At 36.7% G+C, this 17,765-nt stretch overlaps 1 protein-coding gene across 8 annotated transcripts in view; it reads left to right on the top strand.

The window, feature by feature from the left end:
* Positions 1–17,765, top strand: part of PTPRK (protein tyrosine phosphatase receptor type K) — a 566,839-nt gene that overhangs the window by 503,364 nt on the left and 45,710 nt on the right. The window lies entirely within an intron of this gene.

The raw sequence follows: 17,765 nt of genomic DNA on the forward strand, positions 1-17,765 counted from the left end.
TTTTGCAAAATTATGTAATCTTGCCAAAGTGTGTTGTATGTTGCATGCCAGTAATTTTTTACTCCATAATTTTGATACTTATATCTATATATTAAGTTCCTGCTATGTGCAAAGCACTTCCAGATGTATATTCAATGATCTAAATATGTATTCAGTGATCTTCAAAACAAACCTAAAGAGCAGGATTTATCCCATTTTAAAGTTGAGAAAATTGGGTCTCAACGAAGCAGAGTAACTTGCCCAGAGTACACAGCAATTTTTCCTGCTGCCCTTTTGATCTGTAAAACGGTGTCGTACCTGGTTCTTTGGCTATTCTAATAACAGTAAAACAAACCTGTAAACTCTTTCTAAGATATTTACAGAGAGATCTCATAAAAATACAAGCTAGACATAATATGATTTTCATCATTATAATACAAAACCACATATGTAGATAAAATTTTCATGGACCATAAACTTTTGCAGAACTGTTGATATACTGTCAACTGCTTTATCAAATTTGTCCCCAAAATGCTCCTTGTCAATTTCTAGTTGCTATCTATTAATGGATTATAGGCTTTAGATGTATCATACTTAGTAACTCATTTATTCCATGCATGAGGTTTAAAATAATATATATATATATTTTTCACTTTACAAAGAACTTAAGTCTTTTGTGCAATTTGAAAATGTCCAAATAAACATGTTCCTTGCCCTCTAGTTCTCATACTGAAAAATCACAATTAAAAATAACCTTTTGGGTAAATACTTCCCCTGTCTATCTAAACTTAGAATAGGACTAAACCAAGACTTTTGCTTTCCTTGGCTTCTTCCATAATAACCTACTATCATGGTTTGTTGGGGTTTTTTTTCCATCCACAATTTCTTAGCATGTTTTGCCAGCTTTTACTCCTTTTTTGGTGTTTCTTGGGGCTTGGATAGGGGCCCTCTTCTCCTCTCACTTGGATTTGCTGTACAAGACTTTACCATAGCTGCAGTCATGTTCTGTTTTAGGATGACTTTCAAACCTGTATCTCTTAGATATCTCTTCCGAGTTACAGCCCTGTAGCTGTAATATCTCTTTCTCACTGGCACATAGACTCAAGAAGTTCAAAACTAATCTGATCTTCCCCCCCTACAACTTGCCCCTATTCCAGTGTTCTTTATCTCAGTTTATATCACTATCATCCACTGAGTAGTTCAAATACTTGGGAATTATGGTTGACTCTTTTCTCTTCCTAACATCCCCTATCCAACCAATCATCAAACATTATTAATCCACTACCTACATTTCTTAAATCTGTCTCTTTTTCTTCCCCATGGCCACTGCTACTAATTCGGTCAAAGCCACTTTCATGTCTTGTGTGCACCGCTGTAGTATCACCATAGCTGGTCCTTCCTGTCTGCCATTGCCTTCTTCCTACTGCCTCTTCATATTCTAACCAGAAAGAACATTTAAAAATGAAAATCTGTTTATGACACTTGTTTAAAATACTCATTGTGGTTTCCAAATGCTCTTAAAATAAAGCTTATAATCATTAGTGTGGGGGCTTCCCTGGTGGCACAGTGGTTGAGAGTCCGCCTGCCAATGCAGGGGACGCGGGTTTGTGCCCCGGTCTGGGAAGATCCCACATGCCGCGGAGCGGCTGGGCCCGTGAGCCATGGCCGCTGAGCCTGCGCGTCCGGAGCCTGTGCTCCGCAACGGGAGAGGCCACAACAGTGAGAGGCCCGCGTACCGCAAAAAAAAACAAAACAAAACAAAAAAAACTCTTTAGTGTGCCTACAAAGCCCTGCATTATCTGGTTGTAACCTAGCTCTCAAGTGTGGCCTTGTGTCAGTTCCCACTAGTTAGCCACACTAAGCTAATTGCTTGTTGCAAGAAGGCCTTTGAACCTGTCTGAAATGCTTACCCACCTTGCTACCTTTGTTTTTAACCCCTACTCAGGGCTTGGATCTGGGCCCTCTTCCTTGTACTCTTGCTACAAGATTTTAGTATGGCTGCAGTCACTATACTACAGTATACTAATATTCTATAGTAGGATGCTCGCAAACCTGTTTCTCTCATCTCTGACCTCTCTGCATAGTTACAGCCCTAGGACTGCAGTATCTATTCATTCAGCATCTTTGTCTCACTGGCCTTGAGGCCTCAGTATAATTATCCTTTTCTTATTCCCCAAACTAGATTGGAATCTTCTCATAATACCCTATCTTTTATGTCAGAAGATTTATCACGATTAGCTGTATACTGTCTCTTTTCCCCTTTAAGCTAAAAAGATAGGTTCTAACTCTTACGGGCTGATACATCCCCAGCATCTATCCAGCACCTGGCATGTAAAAGTATTCAAGTATTTGTTGAACAAATAAAGACTCCATACTTCTTGGCTTGGATAAAATAACTTTGTCTATGATCTCCTATATTTTGAAATTTTAAAAGTGATGTACTATTTGATAGTATGATTTGCATGTACACTTTGAAAGAGGTTTTTTTCCCCAGAGAAATTATATCATTTGAAAGACTAAAGCATATGCTATAATGTACTCCTTTAACAGTTATTTCTCTTCTTTGAAACAATAATTTTTATTCTGGGTAGCTATTTAAAATAACCAATTTCAAGTATAAATCTTGCCCCTCTTTAGTCATTCAGATCCTTAAGAAATGTATATTATGTGTCTTATAATAACTATCCTTTTTACTAAGAAAAGATCATCTTTCTCCTTTATAATTTGACTGGGGAAGCAAAGTCATATAGTCAGAATTACTTTGCCCAAAGTAGAACAAGCTTAATTAATTGAACAGTTATTGAACCTCAACCATATGAAAGTCTCTTTAGCAACATATGGATGGATAGGGATGGGGATCAGGTCAAAGAACATCCATCCTGAGTAAGACAGTCCTTGCCTTTAAGGAGCTCACAGTGTAATGGGGGAAATATATGTATATTTAATGAAGTATGAAACAAGGAATAATCCAGACCTTTTTTTTAAAAGACCGTGAGATTCTAATTTTAAAAAGATTTTTTTCAAGAAAAGATCATGAGATTTTCATATATGAAGTGGTAATTTGTTACCAGAGCAAGTGGTGGAAGCATCATGGAAAAGATGGATTTGAGATAGACATTGAAGGGACAAAGGAGATTGGACTTGCAACAAAGGAATAGAGCAGGACCGCAGCTGGAGATGCAAAGAGTTTGGAACATGTGATGAAGCAAGAGGAATTAGGGTATAGGAATTAGGGTATATACTCCTTTCATTATATTAAGGGCTTTGTGAAAATAAGGTTGGTGTATATGAATGATTCTCATACCTTTTCCAAATATAGCCCTTCAGCTCTTGAGAAACAGCTATTATGACTGCGTTGTGTTATCTTACCTGATTTAAAGGAAGGACCATTTTGGTACACGTACACATAGAATAATAAAGTTTTGAAGCACATCACAGGCCCTTCTCTACCTACTGTGTGTATGAGTATGTGCAGAATGCGGAGAGGTTCTGTTAGCAATAAAAACAAATAACTAAACAGTGGGAATGAAGAGAAGCAGACCTGTGACAAGCACTGTCAAAGGTGGCAAATGGTCAACTTTGTCTTCTCTGTTCCCTGCCACTCAGCACCATCACTTTGATTTCTTTCCTTTGGGATTCTTTTGATTACCTACCACGTTTATCTGGAAAAATATTCTCTAAAACACAGTAGAAAGCATACAGATTTTAATAGGCTGAATAATGGCCACCTAAAACTATCAGGTCCTGATCTCTGGAACCTATAAATGTGACCTCATAAGGGAAAAGAATATCTGCAGATATAATTAAGGATCTTGACAAGAGGATTATCCTGTATTAACTGGATGGGCCCTAATCCAATCATGTGTATATTATAAGAAAGAGGCAAAAGAAAACTTGACACCCAGAGGAGAAGACAACATGACCACAGAGACAGAGGTTGGAGTGATGTGATGCTAACAGCTGCCAAAGCTGGAAGAGCCAAGGATGGTCTTCTCCCTTAGAGCCTTTGGAGGGAGCATAAACAGGCCAATACTTTGATTTTGGCCCAGTTATACTGTTTTTGGACCTCTGATCCCCAGAACTGTAAGGGAATAAATGGGTGTTGTGGTAAATTTGTTACAGAGACAGTTGGAAACGAATATGTATCTTAGGTATAGCTGTTTAGTCGGCATTTTATCTTTTTTGAGCAAGGATATAACCAGTGTTTTCTAAACTACAAACCATTGATTTTCATCTTTATTTAAATGTGTTTATGTAGTCTTTCTCTATAAGGTAAGACAATTTAGCAAAGATTTATAAGAATATCTTGTCTCCTTTGAGGTTCAGCTTAGGTAACTTTGATATTACAAAAGTTGGAGAAAACAATCTGTCTGAATCAGAGACTTTGGAATAAGAATTTATAGAAACTAATGAAGAAAAACAAAACTTGGCCTCATAGGGAAAGAATGTCTTATGCAAATCTTTGTTGTTGGCCAAGTTCACATACCCAGAATACAAAACTCTGTTTCAATGTTTGTTGGGGATTTGGAAATAGCTTGAGATAATCTAATTTAAAAGATTATTATTATTCCTTTAGCTTTGTAGAATTTATTCCATATATGTCAGAGATATGCTTGTTGTACTGCAAAATAAACTAGCACTGTATGGCCTTCCTTTAAAAGGTAAATATTGCTGTTACATTTTATTCTTTCATATTCATTTTATTGGTACATGCTAATGAACTGCAAAAATGTAGTGGTAATACTGCAAAGTCTACTGGTAAATTCTGGGAATTATCATAGATCAGTTCAAATGTAGTTCTAATTTTATGTACTATAAAACTAGTAAATTATTAATTTATAATAATGGTTGGTTCCTGCTACTGAATTTATATTTATTATAAATGCAAACATATAATAGTAACCATTAATATTTTCTTTTCCCTTAAAAAATGTACTGGGTAGACAAGAGGATTCATAAGATTGTGGTTTGCTGATGCCATAGCAACATAGTCTTATATTGAGAGCATCATCTGTTACATTGCAAGTAGTTGTGGTCATGTGCTTAGAATCGACTTTCAGTTGCTAAAGTACATGGTGACATGATAGGATATGATTTATCCAGATGTTTACACAGCTGTAACAAAGAAATATTTTAGTGTGCTCATATGGCTTGAAATGTTATATATTTAAAGGATTGAGTTACTGTTATGACTTGGAATATTTAAGTAGCTTGAACTTCATGAGTAGGTTCAATGCCTGTTTTGAAAACAAAAATATGGATGGACAGAGACTAAAATCTCTGAATTATCTGATTGCCCTAGAGATGTCCTCTGATTACAAAAATAAGAGATTTAAATGGTTCTATTTTAAAATATACTACTTGAGAAGTGATTGTTTCTTTGTTTTTATCATATTTTTGAAAAGAATACTTCCCAGAAGAGTTTTAATAGTAAACCATAGCAAAATATAGAACGTTCAAACACGCTGGAGGCAAATTCAGTGCTGGAAATAATATGAATGGTAGTGTATTACTTAGAGTTCTCCAGAGAGATGGAGCCAATAAGAAGTTAGTAGGGAAGGGCTACAGAACAGATGAATGGGTCTGAGGTTGTCTGGTCCTCTCTAAAGAGGGGTACTGGTTTCAATATACACGTTTAAGTCATACAGAGGCCCAAGTGAGTGGTAACCACTGATCTCTGATAGAAGCTCCCTGCCTTCCTCTCAGTTCTTAATTGGAACACTAGTATAGCTGGGCACCCTCTCTGTTCCTGTCCAGAGGTGGGTCTCTTCACTTAGCTATGCAGAACAGTAAAATATGTTTATTCTTACCATGGTGTGCTGCGTAAAATTGCTTGTAAATTCTCTGATAAATTCTAGTAGTTTTCAGAGATCAGTTAAAATGTAATTCTAGCTTCATACCCTATTAAAATAGCACTTTTTTAAACTTGATACTAAATTTATACATTTATTGTATTGCAAACATAATAGGGAATCATTAATCTTGTCTTTTTCTTTAAAAATGCTACTGGAAAGCAAGAGGATTTGTAAGATCATAGTTTGCTGATCCATTTTAAAAGCCAACTGGCTTCCCAGATCCGAGGAAATGGAGCAAATCAGGCCCATCCCTTCCCACCCATGTACCCACCCCATTTTGTTCCACCAGATTAAATGGTTCAAACTGTAAGCAACATGGTTATTCAAGGTCTTGTCCTGAAGGAAGACTGTAATGGTGAAGAAGGGATAAATAGGGGAATTATAGCTGACTTAAGTATACTTAGTTCCTTTACCATCAGTGAGAAGCATGCTTCTATACTTAGACCTTCCACAAGAGGTTTTCTTTAAGGACACCTCTCCTGCCTTCCCCATTCTTTCCTTCTTAAAGCTACCCTGAGAGTCTTCAGACTCTCACTCCTTCTTTTAGAAACCATCAGGTGTGTCCTCAGAAGAATGTGTCACACTTGGCATCCTTCTTTCCTGCTACAAAATGAAGCCCTCAGTCATTAGCCAGATGTTCTATTTCTTCAGGCCTATGAGGCAGGTTAGAGGATGTTGAGAAGGTAAATTCAGGTGGATTATGATATGACTGCAGGAACCTAATTCCAGTGCAGTTTCCTTTCCAGCGAGAGTTGTGTCATGGTTGGTTCCTTTTATGAAATCCCCTGTGATAAAAGGATACCTTGCAAAGAGAAGAATATTTTTTTCTTTGAACACAGCACAGTTGAAACCCAGGATTGAATTTGTCTCCTATCAGCATGTCTTGGGGCTCATCATTTAGAATAATCAGACCTACTCATTCCCACTATCCATTGGTAGCAGGTAAACATGTCCATGACTGAGCAAAAAGTTTGCGCTACCTGGGAACTGCCTGTTCACAAGCGAATTCACACTCCTTGTCAAGGCTCATTCATTTTGCTACCAGAGAGGGATGGGGCCAGCTGTCTTGTGTCGATTTGGATTCAATTCCTTTTGATTCTGTGTCCACTTCTAATGAAAGAGTAGAGGGTGGAATTTTGCCAGTTCACCCCTTATAAATGCAGCTTGGAAATCACAGGTGCAACATGGCTGTGCAGGTGAGAGTGGAGAGCTTGTGTGAGGCACACACACACACACACATGCACACACACTACTGCTCTTGTTTTCTGCAGACTCAAGACTAAGCTTTTGGAGAAATCTCACAGATCTAATATGATATGGAAAAGAGATGGGGAGCAAACCGAGTGAACGTTATCTAGAGGAAATGAAAGGAAAAGAAGTTGAAAGAAGGAAATGAAAGACATAAACAGACACTAATCTTTATTCTTGCAAAATTGAAGGAATTACTATGCTGCAAAAACCAATAAGAAAAACAGAGTAGAGCCTATGATTTTACCTGATTTTTTTGCTTGTAATTTCACCTTGTTCTTTGTCAAGGCAATTAGAAATCAATCTTCAGTTAAGAATCTTGGAATAATTGTTAGTATGCACATGATGTTATTATTAATCATTTATTGACTGTCTTTAATGATCACAGTTCCTCAAGTTATACTTCGTTGTTCAGATTTTAATCTTTGCTTTACCTCTGTTGCCCTTTTCCTGGCTTCTGTTGATCCCACTATTGAGTTCACTACAGGTAAGAGAAGTTCAGTATTCTTAAAGAAGAACAGTGTATTGAGGATGGGATTTTATGAAGCAAGTGTCTTATCTCTGTGTCAGAGCATGTTGGTTTACGTAGTGATCTCCAGTACTTAAGGTTAGACGGGATCTATCACATCATCTACCAAGTGTGTATAAACTTTGTAGAAGAGCACAATTTTCCTTTGAAACGTTTGGCTTTCTATATCCCCAAAATATAAAAACGTATTAGGTTGGGGGGACTGGAAAAGAAATATGCTTATAAAATCTAAGGCTCAGAGAAGCCCATGAAAAAGAGCAAGTTCACATTGAGGTTAATGGAAGAATTGTGGTTCAGCATTGTCCAAGAAGAGCAGATCTGCCAGCGAGTACTGAGGACCGGGAACCCAGCTGTGGGATCTGGTCATACTGGGGGACAGTGCCTCAGAGATCTCTTCAGAATAAATGACATTTTTCTTTTTCCCCATAAGCTAGGAGTCCTTGACAGTAGCAGGACTCCTTTGGAGTGAGGTGCTCAGAAACCAGCTTTAAGGAATTCAGAACAGAAAGTGGAAGAAGTATGTGAGCAGTGGATTCAGTGAGCTTGGAGGTAATTGAAAAAGCAGATATACTAAAGGTCAAAGAAAAATGAGGCCACTTGTTTGAGGGCTCTGAGAATTAGCTCTTAAGGGAAGAAGAGTAAGGGACCAACAGTTGGGATGGCAAACAGGCAAAAAGACAAAACAAACAAAACAAAAAACCCACCGTGGTTTAAAAATTAGTCACGGTGGAGTATAAAGCGAGGATAAAGGAGAAGAGGATATTTCTCAGGGTATGGGAGAGCTGAAGCCACCACTGATGGGCATTCTTCTTCTGAGAATGAATTTATACCAAATACATACCTTTTAAAATAATAGGCAAAAAGCTTAGGTAGCCTATTTGCATTTACACTGTGAAACTCTGTCTCCCAAACAGTGTCGTGCAGATTATTGGTGGTTAAATCTCTAACTCATGTGAGGGATTTGGAGATCAAGTATTTCCTGAATCCCTACTATTTGCTAGAGAGAGAGAGAGATGCTGGTGTATGCCCTCAAAGAAGAAAAGATATGGAAAACACACATAGGAAACAAACCTTGATGAATTTTCTTTAAGATTATCTCATTTACTCCTTAGAATACGTATGAAAGAGTATTATTGCCCCATTTCATAAAAGAAACTGATATTCAAAGAAGATGTCTAATTTCCTCCGAGTTCATATAATCAGTGAATGTTAACCTTGCTCCTCCCAAAACTCCACCCTACCTCTATTAGGCTGTGATTTACAGTACAGATAAGAAACAGAATCTATAAGGGCATAGGAATTCAGAAGAGGGTGAGATTGAAGAACAGAGGAAGCCTTCATTGAGGAGATAGAAATTTTCTATTGAAGGGGTCCTGTTTAGACAAGGGCAGGGCTTTGAGTGTAAAAATAAGGCTTATTATCTAGAAGTGTACAAAATGTAATTGATTAAAGTATCTTGGATTTAAGTGTTTGCTAGATATTTTGAGAAGTAGAAATTGTGAAATATAGCCAGGGCTTAGATAACTTTAGACCATCAAGAACCATTTAAAAATGTGGCTCCTAACTGTTCACTCACAGCCAAAAGATATTTTAGGATTAAAACCAATCTCAAGTTCTAAAACATATATTAATAATTTAGACTTTATACTAAATTATCTTAGAAAAGCTGGAACTCAAATAAAATCACTTTTTAATCTGGCTCCTCTGTACAATATTAAGGCAGGCTATAATTTAGTAAATAAACACCTGTGAAAATTGCACTGCAACCTCTATTAATATGATTTAAACCATGTTGCATGCTCTCCTGAGATACGCCAGATTAATGAATTTTCCAAGGCTTGGTGGAAAATGACCTGCTGAAAATGAAAGTGGGATTCATAACTAAAAGCAGCCCCAAAGCAGCTAATCTTAACCCCATTTTACAAATAACGAAAATGGAAATAGGTTAAAGGTAGGTCATATTTATTTTAGATTACATCACACCCTTATCACATCCACATTTGAGCACTAATAAAGGTTTTCTTTGGTCTCTGTTTCTTTCTCTATTATTTCAAATTATATTACATTCAAGTGTGTGTGTGTGTGTGCGCGCGCACGCGCACGTGCGTGTGTGTGTTTCCTGTTTGTGCTCTAAATGACATATTGGGATAACTGGCCCAGATCTGGCATTCTCAGTTCTGTGCCAACAGAAATGTCAAGTGCATTTGCCTTTTAATTAAATGCAGTGCCTGGATTTTAATATTCCAGATTTTTCCCTGAAGAAGAGACTTTCCTGATCTTGTAGTTTATAGGAGAAAAAAATATCACTGACATTATCATGAAGCTTTCTTCCCCCAACAACAGCAGATATCTACATTATCACTTTATAAACATTTCACTTTAAGGTTCAGGTTTAGTTGTTCTGTAGCCTACTTTTATAAACACTGTGTGTGTATATGTGATCCAGCGTTGTTTGTTTCGATTTATTTCTCAGTAATCTTCAGCTCAATCTACTTTATTCTTAATAGGCCACTACTACTTGGATGTCCTACACATAATAATTAGTATGTGCAAAGTGTAGTTCCTTATCATTTACACTTTCCTTTCCACTTCCTGTACCTTTGGCATAAATGTTGGCCAGCTCATTATTCCCCAGGGTCATAGCATTATATTATTGGTCTTCTTATTTTTTTACTTCCCCAAGTTAATTTTAATTCACTCTACTGTTATTCGTTGATCACCTGTATTACTTGAGGTTTAAAAAAATAACATTTTTTTAAAATCAGGTAGACAGCTCTATAATCTCTGAACCCCCTTTAATACCTAGTACAGAGAAAAGGTATTCAAAACATTTTGCTACTGATATGGTACACTCTTCCTTTTGTCAGTAAAAAGCCACACTATCTACCTCCAGGTTTTGTTCAGAGAGATCGTCCCTCACCTTTGAATCTAAAGAGGTCACCATGGTCTTCTGCCTCATCCCCTATTTTAATTCTCAGTGTAGAACTTCTCACTATCAGATGATGCTTATTTACTTGCGTCTCATCTGCTTCACAGCACAGGGATGTAAATTGCATGAGAGCAGAGATATTCTCTGTCTTGTTCAGTGGTGAATCTTCAGAGCTTAGAACTGTGCCAGGTACATGCCAGGGACGACAGTTAATTCATTTATTAATGAAAGGAAGGAAAACCATGCCTTCTTCATGGATTTAAGATTCCATTCATCCATCTATCATGACTGATTTTTTCTAGAAAGGATTTAGTTTGACTGCCAATTTATTTGTACTTTTATCTCTCCAACTTTACTCCTTTCTTACGTTTAGGTAGTGATTGAAGTTGATACCTCTCTGATCTCTTTCTCTCACTCTCTCGCTCTGTCTTTGAGTTCGTAGTGGCAAAAAATATTCCTAAAATAGGTGGCTAATCACATTTCTCCCAAGTGAAAGTGCTAAATAGGAGTCAGGAAGCATGAACTGTATTTTTAATTGTGTCAATAACTAATACTGTGACCATGAAAAAGCCATTCACCTCTTCTGAGTTTTTTCCTTATCTAAAAATCAGAGTTGGACTTTGATGTTGAATAATTCTAAGAAATGTTTTAGGATGTCAGCAAACCAGATACAGTTCTATGCCCCTATTCAGGACCCCTGGTTGTTCCTCTTTTTAGTACTTGGCGTATTCTGCTAATAAGTACAATTATTTAAGTACTTATCATTTTGCTTCTAGATTATATACTCTCTAAAGGAAGAGCATTTGTTCATCTTTCTGGTTTTTAGCCTAATACAGTCTTTTGTACCCCTGAGGTATTCGACAAATATGGGATGTGAAAAAGAGTAATGTTAATAACTCTGTAGTTTTAGAAATTAGACTTCTCTCCATTTGATGCTGTTTATTTGAACACGTATTAGCTATGGTTCAAAAATCTAGATTTGGTAAAAGAGTTTCATCTGAATTTAATTATGTTTTATTTAATTATGACACTTACTGAGACCTTATGTACCAAGTATTGTCCTAAGGACTTTATGTATTTTAGCACATGTCATCTTTCCATCGACCTAGAACCTAGCTATTTTTATCATTTCTATTTTACTGATAAGAAAACTTAGGAATGCCGTGGTTAAATAACTTACTCAAGATTACCCAGCTAGTGAGTGGCAGAGCGGGGACTGAAACCCAGATCAATTGTTTTGTTGTAACAAAAATATAGAGCTGGTACTTTTGAGGGGTGCAGAGATGGTCCAAGCCCTATGTCACCTCATGGTTACTGGCAGAAGCTGATGCAAGTTCTCTTTTTTAGATGAAAGCATGATCAATTTAGGTCTGCAGGATTCTCACAGACTAACATAAAGCAGTTAACTCACAATCAAAGGTCCCCAAGCATTCATGAAAGTAATTCACTGTGAGGGATGTAGCGGAAAAAACAGATCTTAATTCCCAGAGGACTGCAGGGATTAGGATTGTCGAGTACAGAATACAAAAGAGCTAAAGGCTGTGTACAAAATATTTAAAGAAACAAAAGTGCAAATCATAAAGATTAGCAAGATACTATCAAGAGTTACTAAACAAAGAACCAGTTGCAAAGAACCAAATGGAACTTTTAGGAAGAGAAGCACAATTGTTCGAATTGAAAAATAAGCCTTTTGCTGTGGCTGGACTACTTTGACAGCAGCTTTAACAGAAGTGAAGGGATCATTTATCAGCTGGACTTTAATCTGAAGAAGTTACCCGTAGCAAAACATAAAGACCAGTCAAGATACTTCAGAGGAAAAGGACTAGGCATGGAAACATGCCCATCATGTATTATAACATACTATGGAGCTATAGTACTTAAAACAGTGTTATGTCAGTACAGAATATTGCCTCTTGGGAAATAATGGAAAATCTGGAAACTGAATTCCTCCGTTTATATAATTTGGATATAGGACAGAAGTGGTTTTGTAGATCATTGGATCAATTGAAAACTTGTCCACAGATAACTGGATATTTATGTCAGGTGGAGGGGCCTGAAATACCTTCCTACTGTATATTATACTCAGAGAGCAATTCCAGATAGAGCCAGGGTTAAATATGAAATATACAGTTTTAAAACTTTTAGAGAAAAAAGAAGAGATTGTTTTTACGAATTCAAATAAATGATTAATATATTTGACTTCACTAAAATTAAGGACTGCTATTCATCAAGATACTATATTTAAAGTGAAAGAAATGTCACCCACTAGAAGGTATTTGCAACACTTATAACTGACAAAGGATTAGTGTTCACACATAAAGTATTACTATAAACAGATAAGAAAAAGATGAAACCCAAATGGAAAAAATGGGTTAAAGTACACCAAGCATTTCAGAAAAGAAGTAGGTATAAATATTTCAAACAAGTATCTCAAAGATGATTTTAGTAATCAAATGCATATTAGATATCATTTTCTAGCACTAAATTGGCAAAAATTACAAAAGTCTGATAATACAAAGTTTTAAGATGTAATTTAAACAGAGTTTACATACACTGCTGTGGGTATGTTAAATCAGTAACCATTTGGCATTCTCTTGTAAGGTGGAATATTTGCAATCATAATAATAGTTGCAGTCAAAATCTGCTGGATGCAATCCAAGGGAGCACAGTTTGCCAAACCCTGGAATAGATCGAGGAGTATTTCAGTATTTGGGGAATGGCTGATGCTTTTAACTGATTCAGGTTGTAAGATACCCTAAAGCAGTGGTCCCCAACCTTTGTGGCACCAGGGACTGGTTTCGTGGAATACAATTTTTCCACGGACGGGGTGGGGTGAGGGGTTGGTTTAAGAGGTAATGCAAGCAAAGGGGAGCAGCAGTTGAAGCTTCACTCCCTCGCCCGCAGATCACCTCCTGCTGGGCGGCCCGGGTGGGTTGGGGGCCCCTGCCCTAAAGTAATTGTCAGTAGTTGAGATTGAAAAGGTTGATTAGAACCTCATATTGAAAGGCCTTATATGCCATACCAAGAACATTTGCCATTCCTCTTGAATGGAAAGCAGTTAAAGGAGTCATTTAATCACATTTGCATCTTAGAAACCTCATTTTGGTGGCAATATAGAGGATAAATCTGAGGAGGCCTACATGGGAAGCAGAAAGGCTTAGTGAAAAAGCAGGATGACTGGGTCTTGATCTGAGGCAGTGAGAAGATGGAATGGAGACTTAAGGACAGATTTCAGAGGTAACTTGGTAGACAGACTCCACTGTGTTTAAGAAGTAAGAGAACACAGTAAGTCTCTGCTTTACCCAATTAAATAAATTGAAATGGGAAGCTTAATGGAGAATCCATATGTAAAATTAAATATTTGCCCTTCGTTAAATTACTGTGAAATAAAAAATAATATTTTACATGGTTTTTGACTTTTAAGTACATTCCTGAAATGTGATACCTATTTCTTTTGCTTTTTCAAAAAGTATTTCTATTATTTCTTCAGGATTTTATATAACATTTTGAACTATGGTTTTAAAAACAAATTCAGAGAATCTAAGACTACAAAAAGTTGCCTTAAGCAGTGTGAAATTAAGTTTAAATATTTGTAATATTAATCTATACTTTAATTTCATAGTTGTTTAAAGCCTCCATAGACTTCTGCACTGTTATTTTCCACATCAGAAATTTTCAGATAATACCCATATCTTTATTAAGAACAAAAATTATATTCTAGTTAATTATTTAAAGAAAATGTGTGACATATAGCTGTTTTCCCTTTTCACCAATATAAAACTCTGACAGACCCTGTGTTTTATTCAATAATCTAAGACAAGTTTCATAAGATCATATGACATGATGAAGCAAGTGACTTCAAAGAATCACTGAGTTAAATAATGCATGTTTCAAGATGCCCTTAAGGCTTAGACATCCACTGTGGCAGACTATTTAATTAATAACATGCACTTTACAAAACTCATCATTATATATTTATACAATAGACTGCTAAGATTTTTTTAAAACTTTTTCAGTAATGTCAGTTCCCCTATTCGTAATTTTTAATTTTTATATGATAGGCCCAAAGGGCTAACATCTAGGCCATCTCTACCCAGGGCAGCAGCATCTACTTCTGCTTTCCACTACAAGTGTTTCAGTTTATAAAAAATATTTCCCGTCATTATGTCACGTACTATTTCTAAAAGCTATATAACATAGGCACTGTTATTATTTTTACTTTTTGATGAGATATTAACTCTAAGAGATGCTAACTTGCTATTGCCATACAGCAAGTAAGAGAAAGAACTAAGAATTAAAATAGAGTCTTGCTGATATCAAATCTCCTGTACTTCGCATGATGCTGGAATTTCCCTGCACTTGGGTTTGGTGGTAGATGTGGCAGACGGTAGAAAAGGTTAGCCTTGTGAAGGAATGGCTAGCAGAAGGGGTCGAAATTTCTAGAGACAATTTAGAAATGTATGTACCAAGTTCGTCTTATGCCAACACCCAGAAAAACAAGATATATGTCTGGTCAAATATATCCTTGTGTTTTTTTAAAAGACAACTGATTTTCTTTATGCCATTACAATCAACCATAGGCAGGTTTAGTTTTATTCTTTCATTTATGCAACCAATACTTTGTACTGTTGCTCCTTTCCAGGTCCTACTGGAAATACAATGGTAAGCAAAATAAACATGGCCCCTGCTTTAATGAACTTTATTTTAACAGCTGTGGGAAGCCGTTGGAAGGTTCTAATTAGTGGAGTGACATGGTACAGTCTTAGAAAGGCTATGTGCTGCAATGTTGGTTTTGATGTGGATTAGGCTTAGAGAATGCAGTCAGGGAGATAAGACCGGTGGCAGCTGTAATTTGGGTGAAGGATGATGTTTACCGGAGTTAAGGCAGTAGCAGTGGGGATGGAAAAAGTAGAGACAGGAGATATTTAGGAAGTAGTAGTACTTTGCAACTAATTGTATGAGGAAAAAAAAGTCAAGTGATCATACATGCCAGTTTGCCCAGGACAATTCTAGTTTTTGCCTTTTGTCCTGTCATAATTATTAAGAGTATCCCCCTTTACTTTCAAAAGCATTCCAGTTTGGATGATAAATTATATGTTAATCCTAGAGATAAGGAGAGGAGGATTCAAGAATGATGCTCAGGTTTCTGGCTTTGAACACTGTAGAAAGTTGTGTCATTTTCTGAAAGGTGACACACTAGGGGAAGAACCGGTTTGAGGGTAAGATTATGAGTTCAAATTTGGATATAGTGTGTTGAAGGTGACTTTCCTACATTGAGGTGCAGACATATAACAAGAATCAGATGACTATATGGGTCAGCAGTTCAGGTTGGAGGCCTTAGTTAGAGATATGTGAATACGGTATCTCTTTCTCTCTCTCTCTCAAAATATCTTATTGTATGTACCCTTCTTCTTGCAGTGATGTGAGATGATAAAATGCCTACCTGATGAGATGAAGTGAGGTAAATGACATAAGCATTGTGTCCTAGTGTTAGGCTACTACTATTGACCTTCTAACGATGTATCAGAAGTAGGATCATCTGCTTCAGGTGATCCTGAATCATGGAGCCATGACGAAGTTGATGGTTGGATGTCAGGAGCAGATGACGTGATGGTTGGGGATCCTGGGTGGGAAGGATTGGGATGGTGCAAGATTTCATCATGCTACTCAGAACAGTATGCAAGTTAAAACTTATGAAGTGTTTATTTCTGGAATTTTCCATTTAATATGTTTGGACCACAGTTTATCACAGGCAACTGGAACTATGGAAGGTGAAACTGGTTAAGGGGGGACTACTGTGTATTGATTTGAGAGTGACCAGCATGGATGGCAACTGAACTGACAGAAGTGGATGAAATTATCAAGCCAGAAAGTATGGAAAACTGTGTCAAGAGGTTCAAGTTTTCGCTGAGGAAGTCAAAGCAGCACCCAGTTTTAAGGGAAACAAGGGAGGGACTCACTCACAAAGGAGATCTGGAAAGGAAAAGCTAAAGTCATAGGAAAACTGGGAGATGGCCAAGTAATGGAAGCCCTAGGAAAGGAGTGTTTCAAAGAGAGAGTGGATAGCAATGTCAGATGCTATTAAGAGGTTGCATGAAATAAGAAAATTTGTACATTGAACTCAGTAACCAGTAAGTCATTAGAGATGGTGGTGATGGTGGGGTGGTGGCATTGGGAGACATAAGCCTGATTCTAGGATTTTAAGTAATGATTGGAAAGTGAGTGTGAACAATTTTTCAGAATTATAACTGAAGAGGAAAGAAAGCATTAGTGAAATACCTGGAGACTATGTAGAATTTGCAGGACGGTGGTGTCTCTAAAGCCGCTGTGAGATCACCTAATATATTGTACTTAGAGGCTTCTATCTCTAATATCCATCATGAAGATGGATTGCATTTGTATGATTGCAGCTATTATGTAATTTTAATTTTTAATTAAATTTATGTATTTTTAGGTATTTGTATATTTTTTACCTAAACGTTTTAGGTAAATTCTTTTTAAGTAGTGGGAGCAAGGACACAATTTATAAAGTTGCTTTAACTATTTTTGCCAAAAAAATGCATCTCATAAATTTGCTCCATAAAAATAAAATACTGCCTTAGTTTTTTTCCCACTGTCCAAAAAATTATGCTGCTCTAGGCTTCAGAACACTGGGAACTCTTTGAATATTCTTTGGCAGATAAAAAAGGTAAAGATTTATGGCAAAGGAAAGCATTTCTGAAAAAGGTGCTCCACATTGCCTTTGTGTACGTGCATAAATTATAAACGGGGCTCAGGGGTGCAGTCACTATAATAGCTTTTTGCTCTCTTTGAAGAAAATAGAAAATGCTCACTTAGGGGCTACTGCTTGTGTTTCCATTAATGAATCTTCTAAGGTTGAATGATTTTTAATAGGATATTTATGTTCCTTGGTTTAGCAGGGCAAGAAGTGGGAGAAATACATGTGATTAAGGTATCTAATGTAACAAATTTATACAGACATTTAATAAGAATGCTGTTAGTAATAGTAATAATAAGTCATAGCTAAAGACTTTGAGGAGGATTCACAATCAGGGGAAAACAACCACCAAATCACATGTTCCTGGAGAATTTGATTAGCCTTCAATGCTCAAGATTTATAATGATTTGAAGCATTGACGAACAACTCTTTTGCACCAGAGTTGTAATCATGACAAACAAGCAGTCTTACCCAACTCAAATGAATGAACTTGGTGTTTTTTTCTTT

The sequence above is a fragment of the Orcinus orca genome, chromosome 12, assembly GCF_937001465.1.
Source record: "Orcinus orca chromosome 12, mOrcOrc1.1, whole genome shotgun sequence".
Classification (NCBI taxonomy): Eukaryota; Metazoa; Chordata; class Mammalia; order Artiodactyla; family Delphinidae; genus Orcinus; species Orcinus orca.